The sequence below is a fragment of the Odontesthes bonariensis genome, chromosome 10, assembly GCF_027942865.1.
Source record: "Odontesthes bonariensis isolate fOdoBon6 chromosome 10, fOdoBon6.hap1, whole genome shotgun sequence".
Lineage (NCBI taxonomy): Eukaryota > Metazoa > Chordata > Actinopteri > Atheriniformes > Atherinopsidae > Odontesthes > Odontesthes bonariensis.
This window is the reverse complement of record NC_134515.1, coordinates 735,396-750,314: the sequence shown is the minus strand read 5'-3', so window position 1 is coordinate 750,314 and position 14,919 is coordinate 735,396. Positions and strand designations below refer to the sequence as shown.

General features: G+C 42.0%; 1 protein-coding gene across 3 annotated transcripts in view; it reads left to right on the top strand.

The window, feature by feature from the left end:
* The window catches only part of plxnb3 (plexin B3), a 153,573-nt gene that overhangs the window by 34,392 nt on the left and 104,262 nt on the right, over window positions 1-14,919 (top strand). The window contains exon 1 of one of the 3 annotated variants that reach the window (XM_075475877.1): window positions 1,369-1,427. The exons of the other annotated variants lie outside the window; for them this stretch is intronic. The gene's annotated coding sequence lies outside the window, so the exon portion shown is untranslated. Of the gene's footprint in view, window positions 1-1,368; window positions 1,428-14,919 lie in introns of those variants that run through there. 3 annotated transcript variants of the gene reach the window in all.

The window sequence follows — 14,919 nt, the reverse complement described above, 5'->3', positions numbered from 1 at the left end:
AGTTGGGGTTAGGGTTACCCTTCCCTTTAACAAAGTTGGGGTTAGGGTTAGGGTTACCCTTCCCTTTAACATAGTTGGGGTTAGGGTTAGGGTTACCCTTCCCTTTAACAGAGTTGGGGTTAGGGTTAGGGTTACCCTTCCCTTTAACAGAGTTAGGGTTAGGGTTAAGGTTACCCTACTCTTTAACAGGGTTAGGGTTAGGGTTACCCTTCCCTTTAACAGGGTTAGGGTTAGGGTTAGGGTTACCCTTCCCTTTAACAGGGTTAGGGTTCGGGTTAGGGTTACCCTTCCCTTTAACAGGGTTAGGGTTAGGGTTAGGGTTACCCTTCCCTTTAACAGGGTTAGGGTTAAGGTTAGGGTTAGGGTTAGGGTTACCCTTCCCTTTAACAGGGTTAGGGTTAAGGTTAGGGTTAGGGTTAGGGTTAGGGTTACCCTTCCCTTTAACAGGGTTAGGGTTAGGGTTACCCTTCCCTTTAACAGAGTTAGGGTTAGGGTTAAGGTTACCCTACTCTTTAACAGGGTTAGGGTTAGGGTTAGGGTTACCCTTCCCTTTAACAGGGTTAGGGTTAAGGTTACCCTACTCTTTAACAGGGTTAGGGTTAGGGTTAGGGTTACCCTTCCCTTTAACAGAGTTAGGGTTAGGGTTACCCTTCCCTTTAACAGGGAGCCAATGAAGAGAAGCTAAAACTGGAGAAATATGATCTCTGCTGTTAGTTCTCATCAGAACTCTGGCTGCAGCATTTTGGATCAGCTGAAGGCTTTTCAGAGAATATGTGGGACAGCCCAATAATAAAGAATTACAGTAGTCCAACCCTGAAGTAACAAATGCATGGAGCAGTTTTTCTGCATCACTCTGAGACAAGATGTTCCTGATTTTAACAATATTACGAAGATGAAAGAAGGCAGTCCTAGAAACCTGTTTTATATGTCAGAGGACAGATCCTGGTCAAAAATGACTCCAAAGTTCCTCACTGTAGGACCAGCAGCTGAGGAAACACCATCCAGAGTAACTATAGCACCAGACAGTTTCAGGTCCAAAGATAACCACTTCAGTTTGTCTGAGTTTAATCTGATATAGAATCTAAAATAGAATTAAAGTTGATATTTTCTGCTTGAGTTGTTTTATTGTTGTTTTTATTATTGTTTATTGTTGTTGCATCTGGTCCAGCTGTCAGCTGTCAGAGGGGCGTGGCCACGCTGATTTACTACCTCGCTCTGTCCCCCCTCTCTCTCTCTCTGGAGCCCCTCATTAAATATTCATGAGGCTGGTCGTCTCCTCTGTGGATAGGCCCCGCCCCTTCCTCTCTCTCCCAGAACAATGATACAGCTGCTCGCTCGCCCGCCCTCTCTCTCTCTCTCTGTGTGTCAGAGCTCGTTCGTCCTCTCTCTCTCTCTCTCTCTGTTGTTGGAATGAAAGAAAGACGGAGGTAAGTCTCTCTCTCTCTCTGTGCCATGTGTGTCTCTCGCCCACTCATCAGGCTTTGATTGACAGCTGTTAACGAGGATCTGATGTAATTAATCGACTGGTTGAGAGACGCCGACTGTCGCTGTCGCTCTCTGAAGTTCGGCTTCGCACTTCAGAGGAAACAAAAGAAACTACAAGCCTGTTCTGCACGTTAATGTGCACGTTGACGTGCACGTTAATGTGCACGTTGATCGTGCATGGACAGAGCCGTGTTTGAAAGTTTTATCAGAAGAAGAATTTGCTCCAAAATGTCTGAAAACCGCCAAATGTGACAAGTCCTTTAGTGTTAGTTGTTGTTGTTTATCTGTGGGACACGTGCACGACATGTTGTGCACGACATGTTTTGTTGTGCACATTGTTTTAGACTTAGAAACACTAAGTGAAAACCTGCAGCTGATCGATGGATCATGAAGATTCTTTGACTGTGTTCATCAGAGTTGTCATAAACAGAAAATGAGAAGTGAAAATCCTCTGAGGCTTAATGAGATGAGAGCTGCTGTTTGTTTGTTTGCTGATGAACGCTGTTTGTTCTTTGTTTGTTGATGAACGCTGTTTGTTTGTTTGTTTGCTGATGAACGCTGTTTGTTTTTTTTGTTTGTTGATGAACGCTGTTCGTTCGTTTTTTGCTGATGGACGCTGTTTGTTCGTTTGTTTGCTGATGAACGCTGTCCGTTCGTTTGTTTGTTGATGAACGCTGTTTGTTCGTTTGTTTGCTGATGAACGCTGTTTGTTTTTTTTGTTTGCTGATGAACGCTGTTTGTTCGTTTGTTTGCTGATGAACGCTGTTTGTTCGTTTGTTTGCTGATGAACGCTGTTTGTTTTTTTTGTTTGCTGATGAACGCTGTTCGTTCGCTTGTTTGCTGATGAACGCTGTTTGTTCGTTTGTTTGCTGATGAACGCTGTTTGTTTGTTTGTTTGCTGATGAACGCTGTTTGTTTGTTTGTTTGCTGATGAACGCTGTTTGTTTGTTTGTTTGCTGATGAACGCTGTTCGTTCGTTTGTTTGCTGATGAACGCTGTTTGTTTGTTTGTTTGTTTGTTTGCTGATGAACGCTGTTCGTTCGCTTGTTTGCTGATGAACGCTGTTTGTTCGTTTGTTTGCTGATGAACGCTGTTTGTTTGTTTGTTTGCTGATGAACGCTGTTCGTTCGTTTGTTTGCTGATGAACGCTGTTTGTTTGTTTGTTTGTTTGTTTGTTGATGAACACTGTTTGTTTTGTTTTTTTGTTGATGAACGCTGTTTGTTCGTTTGTTTGCTGATGAACGCTGTTTGTTTGTTTGTTTGTTTGTTGATGAACACTGTTTGTTTTGTTTTTTTGTTGATGAACGCTGTTTGTTCGTTTGTTTGTTGATGAACGCTGTTCGTTTGTTTTTTGCTGATGAACGCTGTTCGTTTGTTTGTTTGTTGATGAACGCTGTTTGTTCGTTTGTTTGCTGATGAACGCTGTTTGTTCGTTTGTTTGTTGATGAAAGCTGTTTGTTCGTTTGTTGATGAACGCTGTTCGTTTGTTTGTTGATGAACACTGTTTTGTTTTTTTGCTGATGAACGCTGTTCGTTTGTTTTTTGCTGATGAACGCTGTTTGTTCGTTTGTTTGTTGATGAACGCTGTTTGTTCGTTTGTTTGCTGATGAACGCTGTTTGTTCGTTTGTTTGTTGATGAACGCTGTTCGTTTGTTTTTTGCTGCTGAACGCTGTTTGTTCGTTTGTTTGTTGATGAACGCTGTTTGTTCGTTTGTTTGCTGATGAACGCTGTTTGTTCGTTTGTTTGCTGATGAACGCTGTTTGTTCGTTTGTTTGCTGATGAACGCTGTTTGTTCGTTTGTTTGCTGATGAACGCTGTTTGTTCGTTTGTTTGCTGATGAACGCTGTTCGTTTGTTTGTTTGCTGATGAACGCTGTTTGTTTGCTAATGAACGCTGTTCGTTCGCTTGTTTGCTGATGAACGCTGTTTGTTTTTTGTTTGTTGATGAACGCTGTTTGTTTTTTTGTTTGCTAATGAACGCTGTTCGTTCGCTTGTTTGCTGATGAACGCTGTTCGTTTGTTTGTTTGCTGATGAACGCTGTTTGTTTGCTAATGAACGCTGTTTGTTCGCTTGTTTGCTGATGAACGCTGTTCGTTTTTTTGTTTGTTGATGAACGCTGTTTGTTTTTTGTTTGTTGATGAACGCTGTTTGTTTTTTTGTTTGTTGATGAATGCTGTTTGTTCGTTTGTTTGCTGATGAACGCTGTTTGTTTAGTTTTTTTTGTTGATGAACGCTGTTTGTTTGCTGATGAACGCTGTTTGTTTGCTGATGAACGCTGTTTGTTCGTTTGTTTGCTGATGAACGCTGTTTGTTTGTTTGCTAATGAACGCTGTTCGTTCGCTTGTTTGCTGATGAACGCTGTTTGTTTTTTTGTTTGTTGATGAACGCTGTTTGTTTTTTTTGTTGATGAACGCTGTTTGTTCGTTTGTTTGCTGATGAACGCTGTTTGTTTGTTTGCTAATGAACGCTGTTCGTTCGCTTGTTTGCTGATGAACGCTGTTCGTTTGTTTGTTTGCTGATGAACGCTGTTTGTTTGCTAATGAACGCTGTTCGTTCGTTTGTTTGCTGATGAACGCTGTTCGTTTGTTTGTTTGCTGATGAACGCTGTTTGTTTGCTAATGAACGCTGTTTGTTCGCTTGTTTGCTGATGAACGCTGTTCGTTTTTTTGTTTGTTGATGAACGCTGTTTGTTTTTTGTTTGTTGATGAACGCTGTTTGTTTTTTTGTTTGTTGATGAATGCTGTTTTTTCGTTTGTTTGCTGATGAACGCTGTTTGTTTTGTTTTTTTTGTTGATGAACGCTGTTTGTTTGTTTGCTGATGAACGCTGTTTGTTCGTTTGTTTGCTGATGAACGCTGTTTGTTTGTTTGCTAATGAACGCTGTTCGTTCGCTTGTTTGCTGATGAACGCTGTTTGTTTTTTTGTTTGCTGATGAACGCTGTTTGTTTGTTTGTTTGTTGATGAACGCTGTTTGTTCGTTTGTTTGCTGATGAACGCTGTTTGTTCGTTTGTTTGCTGATGAACGCTGTTCGTTTGTTTGTTTGCTGATGAACGCTGTTTGTTTGTTTGCTAATGAACGCTGTTCGTTCGCTTGTTTGCTGATGAACGCTGTTTGTTTTTTGTTTGTTGATGAAAGCTGTTTGTTCGTTTGTTTGCTGATGAACGCTGTTTGTTCGTTTGTTTGCTGATGAACGCTGTTTGTTTGTTTGTTTGTTTGTTGATGAACGCTGTTTGTTCGTTTGTTTGCTGATGAACGCTGTTCGTTTGTTTGTTTGCTGATGAACGCTGTTTGTTTGTTTGCTAATGAACGCTGTTCGTTCGCTTGTTTGCTGATGAACGCTGTTTGTTTTTTGTTTGTTGATGAAAGCTGTTTGTTCGTTTGTTTGCTGATGAACGCTGTTCGTTCGTTTGTTTGCTGATGAACGCTGTTCGTTTTTTTGTTTGTTGATGAAAGCTGTTTGTTCGTTTGTTTGCTGATGAACGCTGTTTGTTCGTTTGTTTGCTGATGAACGCTGTTTGTTTGTTTGTTTGTTTGTTTGTTTGTTGATGAACGCTGTTTGTTCGTTTGTTTGCTGATGAACGCTGTTCGTTTGTTTGTTTGTTGATGAAAGCTGTTTGTTCGTTTGTTTGCTGATGAACGCTGTTCGTTCGTTTGTTTGCTGATGAACGCTGTTTGTTTTTTTGTTTGTTGATGAACGCTGTTTGTTCGTCTGTTTGCTGATGAACGCTGTTTGTTTTTTTGTTTGTTGATGAACGCTGTTTGTTCGTTTGTTTGCTGATGAACGCTGTTTGTTTGTTTGTTTGCTGATGAACGCTGTTCGTTCGTTTGTTTGCTGATGAACGCTGTTTGTTTGTTTGTTTGTTTGTTTGCTGATGAACGCTGTTCGTTCGCTTGTTTGCTGATGAACGCTGTTTGTTCGTTTGTTTGCTGATGAACGCTGTTTGTTTGTTTGTTTGCTGATGAACGCTGTTCGTTCGTTTGTTTGCTGATGAACGCTGTTTGTTTGTTTGTTTGTTTGTTTGTTGATGAACACTGTTTGTTTTGTTTTTTTGTTGATGAACGCTGTTTGTTCGTTTGTTTGCTGATGAACGCTGTTTGTTTGTTTGTTTGTTTGTTGATGAACACTGTTTGTTTTGTTTTTTTGTTGATGAACGCTGTTTGTTCGTTTGTTTGTTGATGAACGCTGTTCGTTTGTTTTTTGCTGATGAACGCTGTTCGTTTGTTTGTTTGTTGATGAACGCTGTTTGTTCGTTTGTTTGCTGATGAACGCTGTTTGTTCGTTTGTTTGTTGATGAAAGCTGTTTGTTCGTTTGTTGATGAACGCTGTTCGTTTGTTTGTTGATGAACACTGTTTTGTTTTTTTGCTGATGAACGCTGTTCGTTTGTTTTTTGCTGATGAACGCTGTTTGTTCGTTTGTTTGTTGATGAACGCTGTTTGTTCGTTTGTTTGCTGATGAACGCTGTTTGTTCGTTTGTTTGTTGATGAACGCTGTTCGTTTGTTTTTTGCTGCTGAACGCTGTTTGTTCGTTTGTTTGTTGATGAACGCTGTTTGTTCGTTTGTTTGCTGATGAACGCTGTTTGTTCGTTTGTTTGCTGATGAACGCTGTTTGTTCGTTTGTTTGCTGATGAACGCTGTTTGTTCGTTTGTTTGCTGATGAACGCTGTTTGTTCGTTTGTTTGCTGATGAACGCTGTTCGTTTGTTTGTTTGCTGATGAACGCTGTTTGTTTGCTAATGAACGCTGTTCGTTCGCTTGTTTGCTGATGAACGCTGTTTGTTTTTTGTTTGTTGATGAACGCTGTTTGTTTTTTTGTTTGCTAATGAACGCTGTTCGTTCGCTTGTTTGCTGATGAACGCTGTTCGTTTGTTTGTTTGCTGATGAACGCTGTTTGTTTGCTAATGAACGCTGTTTGTTCGCTTGTTTGCTGATGAACGCTGTTCGTTTTTTTGTTTGTTGATGAACGCTGTTTGTTTTTTGTTTGTTGATGAACGCTGTTTGTTTTTTTGTTTGTTGATGAATGCTGTTTGTTCGTTTGTTTGCTGATGAACGCTGTTTGTTTAGTTTTTTTTGTTGATGAACGCTGTTTGTTTGCTGATGAACGCTGTTTGTTTGCTGATGAACGCTGTTTGTTCGTTTGTTTGCTGATGAACGCTGTTTGTTTGTTTGCTAATGAACGCTGTTCGTTCGCTTGTTTGCTGATGAACGCTGTTTGTTTTTTTGTTTGTTGATGAACGCTGTTTGTTTTTTTTGTTGATGAACGCTGTTTGTTCGTTTGTTTGCTGATGAACGCTGTTTGTTTGTTTGCTAATGAACGCTGTTCGTTCGCTTGTTTGCTGATGAACGCTGTTCGTTTGTTTGTTTGCTGATGAACGCTGTTTGTTTGCTAATGAACGCTGTTCGTTCGTTTGTTTGCTGATGAACGCTGTTCGTTTGTTTGTTTGCTGATGAACGCTGTTTGTTTGCTAATGAACGCTGTTTGTTCGCTTGTTTGCTGATGAACGCTGTTCGTTTTTTTGTTTGTTGATGAACGCTGTTTGTTTTTTGTTTGTTGATGAACGCTGTTTGTTTTTTTGTTTGTTGATGAATGCTGTTTTTTCGTTTGTTTGCTGATGAACGCTGTTTGTTTTGTTTTTTTTGTTGATGAACGCTGTTTGTTTGTTTGCTGATGAACGCTGTTTGTTCGTTTGTTTGCTGATGAACGCTGTTTGTTTGTTTGCTAATGAACGCTGTTCGTTCGCTTGTTTGCTGATGAACGCTGTTTGTTTTTTTGTTTGCTGATGAACGCTGTTTGTTTGTTTGTTTGTTGATGAACGCTGTTTGTTCGTTTGTTTGCTGATGAACGCTGTTTGTTCGTTTGTTTGCTGATGAACGCTGTTCGTTTGTTTGTTTGCTGATGAACGCTGTTTGTTTGTTTGCTAATGAACGCTGTTCGTTCGCTTGTTTGCTGATGAACGCTGTTTGTTTTTTGTTTGTTGATGAAAGCTGTTTGTTCGTTTGTTTGCTGATGAACGCTGTTTGTTCGTTTGTTTGCTGATGAACGCTGTTTGTTTGTTTGTTTGTTTGTTGATGAACGCTGTTTGTTCGTTTGTTTGCTGATGAACGCTGTTCGTTTGTTTGTTTGCTGATGAACGCTGTTTGTTTGTTTGCTAATGAACGCTGTTCGTTCGCTTGTTTGCTGATGAACGCTGTTTGTTTTTTGTTTGTTGATGAAAGCTGTTTGTTCGTTTGTTTGCTGATGAACGCTGTTCGTTCGTTTGTTTGCTGATGAACGCTGTTCGTTTTTTTGTTTGTTGATGAAAGCTGTTTGTTCGTTTGTTTGCTGATGAACGCTGTTTGTTCGTTTGTTTGCTGATGAACGCTGTTTGTTTGTTTGTTTGTTTGTTTGTTTGTTGATGAACGCTGTTTGTTCGTTTGTTTGCTGATGAACGCTGTTCGTTTGTTTGTTTGTTGATGAAAGCTGTTTGTTCGTTTGTTTGCTGATGAACGCTGTTCGTTCGTTTGTTTGCTGATGAACGCTGTTTGTTTTTTTGTTTGTTGATGAACGCTGTTTGTTCGTCTGTTTGCTGATGAACGCTGTTTGTTTTTTTGTTTGTTGATGAACGCTGTTTGTTCGTTTGTTTGCTGATGAACGCTGTTTGTTCGTTTGTTTGTTGATGAACGCTGTTTGTTTGTTTTTTTTGTTGATGAACGCTGTTCGTTCATTTTTTGCTGATGAACGCTGTTCGTTCGTTTGTTTGCTGATGAACGCTGTTTGTTCGTATGTTTACTGATGAACGCTGTTCGTTTGTTTGTTTGCTGATGAACGCTGCGTTTGTTTGTTTGCTGATGAATGCTGTTTGTTTGTTTGCTAATGAACGCTGTTCGTTCGCTTGTTTGCTGATGAACGCTGTTCGTTTGTATGTTTGCTGATGAACGCTGTTCGTTCGTTTGTTTGCTGATGAACGCTGTTTGTTTGCTGATGAATGCTGTTTGCTGATGAACGCTGTTTTTTTATTGCTGATGAACGCTGTTTGTTTGTTTGTTTGCTGATGAACGCTGTTCGTTCGTATGTTTGCTGATGAACGCTGTTCGTTCGTATATTTACTGATGAACGCTGTTTGTTTGCTGATGAATGCTGTTTGTTTGCTGATGAACGCTGTTTGTTTGCTGATGAATGCTGTTTGTTTGCTGATGAACGCTGTTTGTTTGTTTGTTTGCTGAACGCTGTTTGTTTGTTGATGAACGCTGTTTGTTTATTGATGAACGCTGTTTGTTTGCTGATGAACGCTGTTTGTTTGCTGATGAACGCTGTTTGTTTGCTGATGAACGCTGTTTGTTTGGTGATGAACGCTGTTTGTTTGGTGATGAATGCTGTTTGTTTGTTTGTTTGCTGATGAACGCTGTTCATTTGTTTGCTGATGAACGCTGTTTGTTTGGTGATGAATGCTGTTTGTTTGTTTGTTTGCTGATGAACGCTGTTCGTTTGTTTGCTGATGAACGCTGTTTGTTTGCTGATGAACGCTGTTTGTTTGCTGATGAACGCTGTTTGTTTGGTGATGAATGCTGTTTGTTTGTTTGTTTGCTGATGAACGCTGTTTGTTCGTTTGCTGATGAACGCTGTTCGTTTGTTTGTTGATGAACGCTGTTTGTTCGTTTGCTGATGAACGCTGTTCGTTTGTTTGCTGATGAACGCTGTTTGTTCGTTTGTTTTCTGATGAACGCTGTTCGTTTGTTTGCTGATGAATGCTGTTCGTTTGTTTGCTGATGAACGCTGTTCGTTTGTTTGCTGATGAACGCTGTTTGTTCGTTTGCTGATGAACGCTGTTTGTTCGTTTGTTTTCTAATGAACGCTGTTCGTTTGTTTGTTGATGAACGCTGTTTGTTCGTTTGCTGATGAACGCTGTTCGTTTGTTTGCTGATGAACGCTGTTTGTTCGGCTCTGAGAAAACGGGGTGGGTTTCTGGGGGAAAGCTCTTCGTTCTCTGCATCTTCTCTGCCGCCCCGTCAGGACTGAGCTGAACCTCGCTGGCAGGACAATGAGTTCCATGGGAGGTCCGAACTGGGAGTTAGGATGAGGGGCCGGACTCTGGTTCTGGTTCTGGTTCCATGAAGTGATTGGAGAATCAGTTAAAGGCAGACAGGGCAGAATATTTCTGAAATGCAGACTCCTCCCCCTCCATCATGTGTTCTGACCCAGTAGAAGTCGGTCAGAACTGTGTAGATCCTATGTGGAACCAGAGGAAGAAGAACCATAAACAGAACCAGAGGAAGAGGAAGAGTTCTGCAGCAGTTCTTTGAACTGGAAAATTATTTTATGGATAACCCAAAGTTAGCTGAGACAGACAGCACTGGATTCTGGTACCAGAAGAGACCCAGCTCAGGTGCAGATGTGGTCTGTCAGGTTGGGTTTTGGTCTGAAGGGACTACAGGTGTGTTACAGGAGTGTTACATGTGTGTTACAGGTGTGTTAGAGGAGTGTTACAGGAGTGTTACAGGTGTGTTACATGTGTGTTACATGTGTGTTACAGGTGTGTTACAGGAGTGTTACAGGAGTGTTACAGGTGTGTTACAGGAGTGTTACAGGAGTGTTACAGGTGTGTTACAGGTGTGTTACAGGTGTGTTACAGGATTGTTACAGGTGTGTTACAGGTGTGTTACAGGTGTGTTACAGGAGTGTTACAGGAGTGTTACAGGAGTGTTACAGGTGTGTTACAGGTGTGTTACAGTAGTGCTACAGGAGTGTTACAGGTGTGTTACAGTAGTGCTACAGGTGTGTTACAGGTGTGTTACAGGATTATTACAGGTGTGTCACAGGTGTGTTACAGGTGTGTTACAGGTGTGTTACAGGTGTGTTACAGGTGTGCTACAGGAGTGTTACAGGAGTGTTACAGGTGTGTCACAGGTGTGTTACAGGTGTGTCACAGGTGTGTTACAGGTGTGTTACAGTAGTGCTACAGGAGTGTTACAGGAGTTTTACAGTAGTGTTACAGGTGTGTTACGGGTGTGTTACAGGTGTGTTACAGTAGTGCTACAGGAGTGTTACAGGTGTGTCACAGGTGTGTTACAGGTGTGTCACAGGTGTGTTACAGGTGTGTTACAGGAGTGCTACAGGAGTGTTACAGTAGTGTTACAGGTGTGTTACAGGTGTGTCACAGGTGTGTTACAGGTGTGTTACAGGAGTGTCACAGGAGTGTTACAGGAGTGTTACAGGTGTGTTACAGGTGTGTTACAGGTGTGTCACAGGTGTGTTACAGGTGTGTTACAGGAGTGTTACAGGAGTGTTACAGGTGTGTTACAGTAGTGCTACAGGAGTGTTACAGGATTGTTACAGGAGTGTTACAGGTGTGTTACAGGTGTTTTACAGGTGTGTTACAGGAGTGTCACAGGAGTGTTACAGGAGTGTTACAGGTGTGTCACAGGTGTGTCACAGGTGTGTTACAGGAGTGTTACAGGTGTGTTACAGTAGTGCTACAGGAGTGTTACAGGATTGTTACAGTAGTGTTACAGGTGTGTTACAGGTGTGTTGCAGGAGTGTTACAGGTGTGTGACAGATGTGTTGCAGGAGTGTTACAGGTGTGTGACAGGTGTGTCACAGGTGTGTCACAGGTGTGTTACAGTAGTGCTACAGGAGTGTTACAGGAGTGTTACAGGAGTTTTACAGTAGTGTTACAGGTGTGTTACGGGTGTGTTACAGTAGTGCTACAGGAGTGTTACAGGTGTGTCACAGGTGTGTTACAGGTGTGTCACAGGTGTGTTACAGGTGTGTTACAGTAGTGCTACAGGAGTGCTACAGGAGTGTTACAGTAGTGTTACAGGTGTGTTACAGGTGTGTCACAGGAGTGTTACAGGTGTGTTACAGGAGTGTCACAGGTGTGTTACAGGTGTGTTACAGGAGTGTCACAGGTGTGTTACAGTAGTGTTACAGGTGTGTTACAGGTGTGTCACAGGAGTGTTACAGGAGTGTTACAGGTGTGTTACAGGTGTGTTACAGGAGTGTTACAGGAGTGTTACAGGTGTGTTACAGGTGTGTTACAGGTGTGTCACAGGTGTGTTACAGGTGTGTTACAGGAGTGTTACAGGAGTGTTACAGGTGTGTTACAGTAGTGCTACAGGAGTGTTACAGGATTGTTACAGGTGTGTCACAGGTGTGTTACAGGTGTGTTACAGGAGTGTCACAGGAGTGTTACAGGAGTGTTACAGGTGTGTCACAGGTGTGTTACAGGTGTGCTACAGGAGTGTTACAGGAGTGTTACAGGAGTGTTACAGGTGTGTTACAGTAGTGCTACAGGAGTGTTACAGGATTGTTACAGTAGTGTTACAGGTGTGTTACATTTGTGTTGCAGGAGTGTTACAGGTGTGTTACAGGTGTGTTGCAGGAGTGTTACAGGTGTGTGACAGGTGTGTTACAGGTGTGTCACAGGTGTGTTACAGGTGTGCTACAGGAGTGTGACAGTAGTGTTACAGGTGTGTTGCAGGAGTGTTACAGGTGTGTTACAGGTGTGTTACAGGTGTGTTACAGGTGTGTCACAGGTGTGTTACAGGTGTGCTACAGGAGTGTTACAGGAGTGTTACAGGTGTGTCACAGGTGTGTCACAGGTGTGCTACAGGTGTGTCACAGGAGTGTCACAGGAGTGTTACAGGTGTGTTACAGGTGTGTTACAGTAGTGCTATAGGAGTGTTACAGGTGTGTCACAGGTGTGTTACAGGTGTGTTACAGGTGTGTTACAAGTGTGTTACAGGTCTGTTACAGGATTGTTACAGGAGTGTTACAGGTGTGCTACAGGTGTGTTACAGGTGTGTTACAGGTGTGGTACAGGTGTGCTACAGGAGTGCTACAGGAGTGTTACAGTAGTGTTACAGGTGTGTTACAGTAGTGCTACAGGAGTGTTACAGGTGTGTTACAGGTGTGTCACAGGTGTGTTACAGGTGTGTTACAGGAGTGCTACAGGAGTGTTACAGGATTGTTACAGTAGTGTTACAGGTGTGTTACAGGTGTGTCACAGGTGTGTTACAGGTGTGCTACAGGAGTGTTACAGGAGTGTTACAGGTGTGTTACAGTAGTGCTACAGGAGTGTTACAGGTGTGTTACAGGAGTGTTACAGGTGTGTTACAGGTGTGCTACAGGAGTGTTACAGGAGTGTTACAGGTGTGTTACAGGTGTGTTACAGTAGTGCTACAGGAGTGTTACAGGATTGTTACAGGAGTGTTACAGGTGTGTTACAGGTGTGCTACAGGAGTGTTACAGGAGTGTTACAGGTGTGTTACAGGTGTGTTACAGTAGTGCTACAGGAGTGTTACAGGATTGTTACAGTAGTGTTACAGGTGTGTTACAGTAGTGCTACAGGAGTGTTACAGGTGTGTTACAGGTGTGCTACAGGAGTGTTACAGGAGTGTTACAGGTGTGTTACAGGTGTGTTACAGTAGTGCTACAGGAGTGCTACAGGAGTGTTACAGGATTGTTACAGTAGTGTTACAGGTGTGCTACAGGAGTGTTACAGGTTTATTACAGGAGTGTTACAGGCGTGTTACAGCATAAAAACAAGCAATTTAAAGAGAATAAAAATAAAAACACAGTGAAAAGCAATCGAAGAAGAGGGGAAAAATATATATAAATATAAAACAATTAAGAGGATTTATAACATTATGCTTTAAAATGATTTAAATGAACTCAACCATAAGCACACAGAAAGAGAAATGTTTTTAAGCTGGATTTAAAAGTGCTTACAGTTGGGGCTGATTTCAGTTCTGCTGGTAGTTTGTTCCAGTTGTGAGCAGCATAACAACTAAAAGCCGCTGGTAGTTTGTTCCAGTTGTGTGCAGCATAACAACTAAAAGCCGCTGGTAGTTTGTTCCAGTTGTGAGCAGCATAACAACTAAAAGCCGCTGGTAGTTTGTTCCAGTTGTGAGCAGCATAACTTCTAAAACCGCTGGTAGTTTGTTCCAGTTGTGAGCAGCATAACAGCTAAAAGCTGCTGGTAGTTTGTTCCAGTTGTGAGCAGCATAACGGCTAAAAGCCGCTGGTAGTTTGTTCCAGTTGTGAGCAGCATAACGGCTAAAAGCCGCTGGTAGTTTGTTCCAGATGTGAGCAGCATAACGGCTAAAAGCCGCTGGTAGTTTGTTCCAGATGTGAGCAGCATAACGGCTAAAAGCTGCTGGTAGTTTGTTCCAGCTGTGTGCAGCATAACGGCTAAAATCTGCTTCACCGGTTCCAGTTTGAACTCTGGGCTCCACTATCTGACCTGAGTCAGCAGATCTCAGAGCTCTGCTGGGTTTATACTCTGCTAGCAGGTCATTCATGTACGTGGCGAACTCCACTAATTAGAGAGGAGGCCGTGATGATGTGCGCACACACCGAAACATGCTGTGATGGAATTAGCATCAATGTTAGCGCCTATCACCTCCCTGCACATGTTCACACATTACTGTTCACACACTTACAGATGTGTGTGTGTTTCTGGGTTTCTGTGTGTTACTGTTGGAGTATCAAAGTCTTTGGTTATTAATATTTCATGTTCGCAGTGATCAGTATTCAGTTTGTGGAGGTTTCGCTCAGAGCTGCAAAGGACCGAAATATAGAAGAAGCACTGACAGTAGAACAGAGTAGAACACAGCAGAACGCAGTAGAACGCAGTAGAAAGCAGTAGAAGGCAGTAGAAGGCAGTATAAAGCAGTGGAACGCAGTAGAAAGCAGTAGAAGGCAGTAGAAGGCAGTATAAAGCAGTGGAACGCAGTAGAAAGCAGTAGAAGGCAGTAGAACGCAGTATAAAGCAGTGGAACGCAGTATAAAGCAGTAGAACGCAGTCTAAAGCAGTGGAACGCAGTCTAAAGCAGTAGAACGCAGTCTAAAGCAGTAGAACGCAGTCTAAAGCAGTAGAACGCAGTCTAAAGCAGTAGAACGCAGTAGAACGCGGTATAAAGCAGTGGAACGCAGTATAAAGCGGTAGAATGCAGTAGAACGCAGTATAAATTAGTAGAACGCAGTAGAACGCAGTATAAAGCAGTAGAACTTAGTATAAATCAGTAGAACGCAGTGGAACACAGTAGAACGCAGTAGAACGCAGTATAAATTAGTAGAACGCAGTGGAACACAGTGTAAAGCAGTAGAACCCAGTAGAACGCTGTATAAATTAGTAGAACACAGTAGAACGCAGTGGAACACAGTATAAAGCAGTAGAACCCAGTAGAACGCTGTATAAATTAGTAGAACACAGTAGAACGCAGTGGAACACAGTATAAAGCAGTAGAACCCAGTAGAACGCTGTATAAATTAGTAGAACGCAGTAGAACCCAGTAGAACGCAGTATAAATTAGTAGAACTCAGTAGAACGCAGTATAAATTAGTAGAACGCAGTAGAACGCAGTAGAACGCAGTATAAAGCAGTAGAACGCAGTAGAACGCAGTAGAAATTAGTAGAACGCAGTAGAAAGCAGTAGAACGCAGTAGAACGCAGTA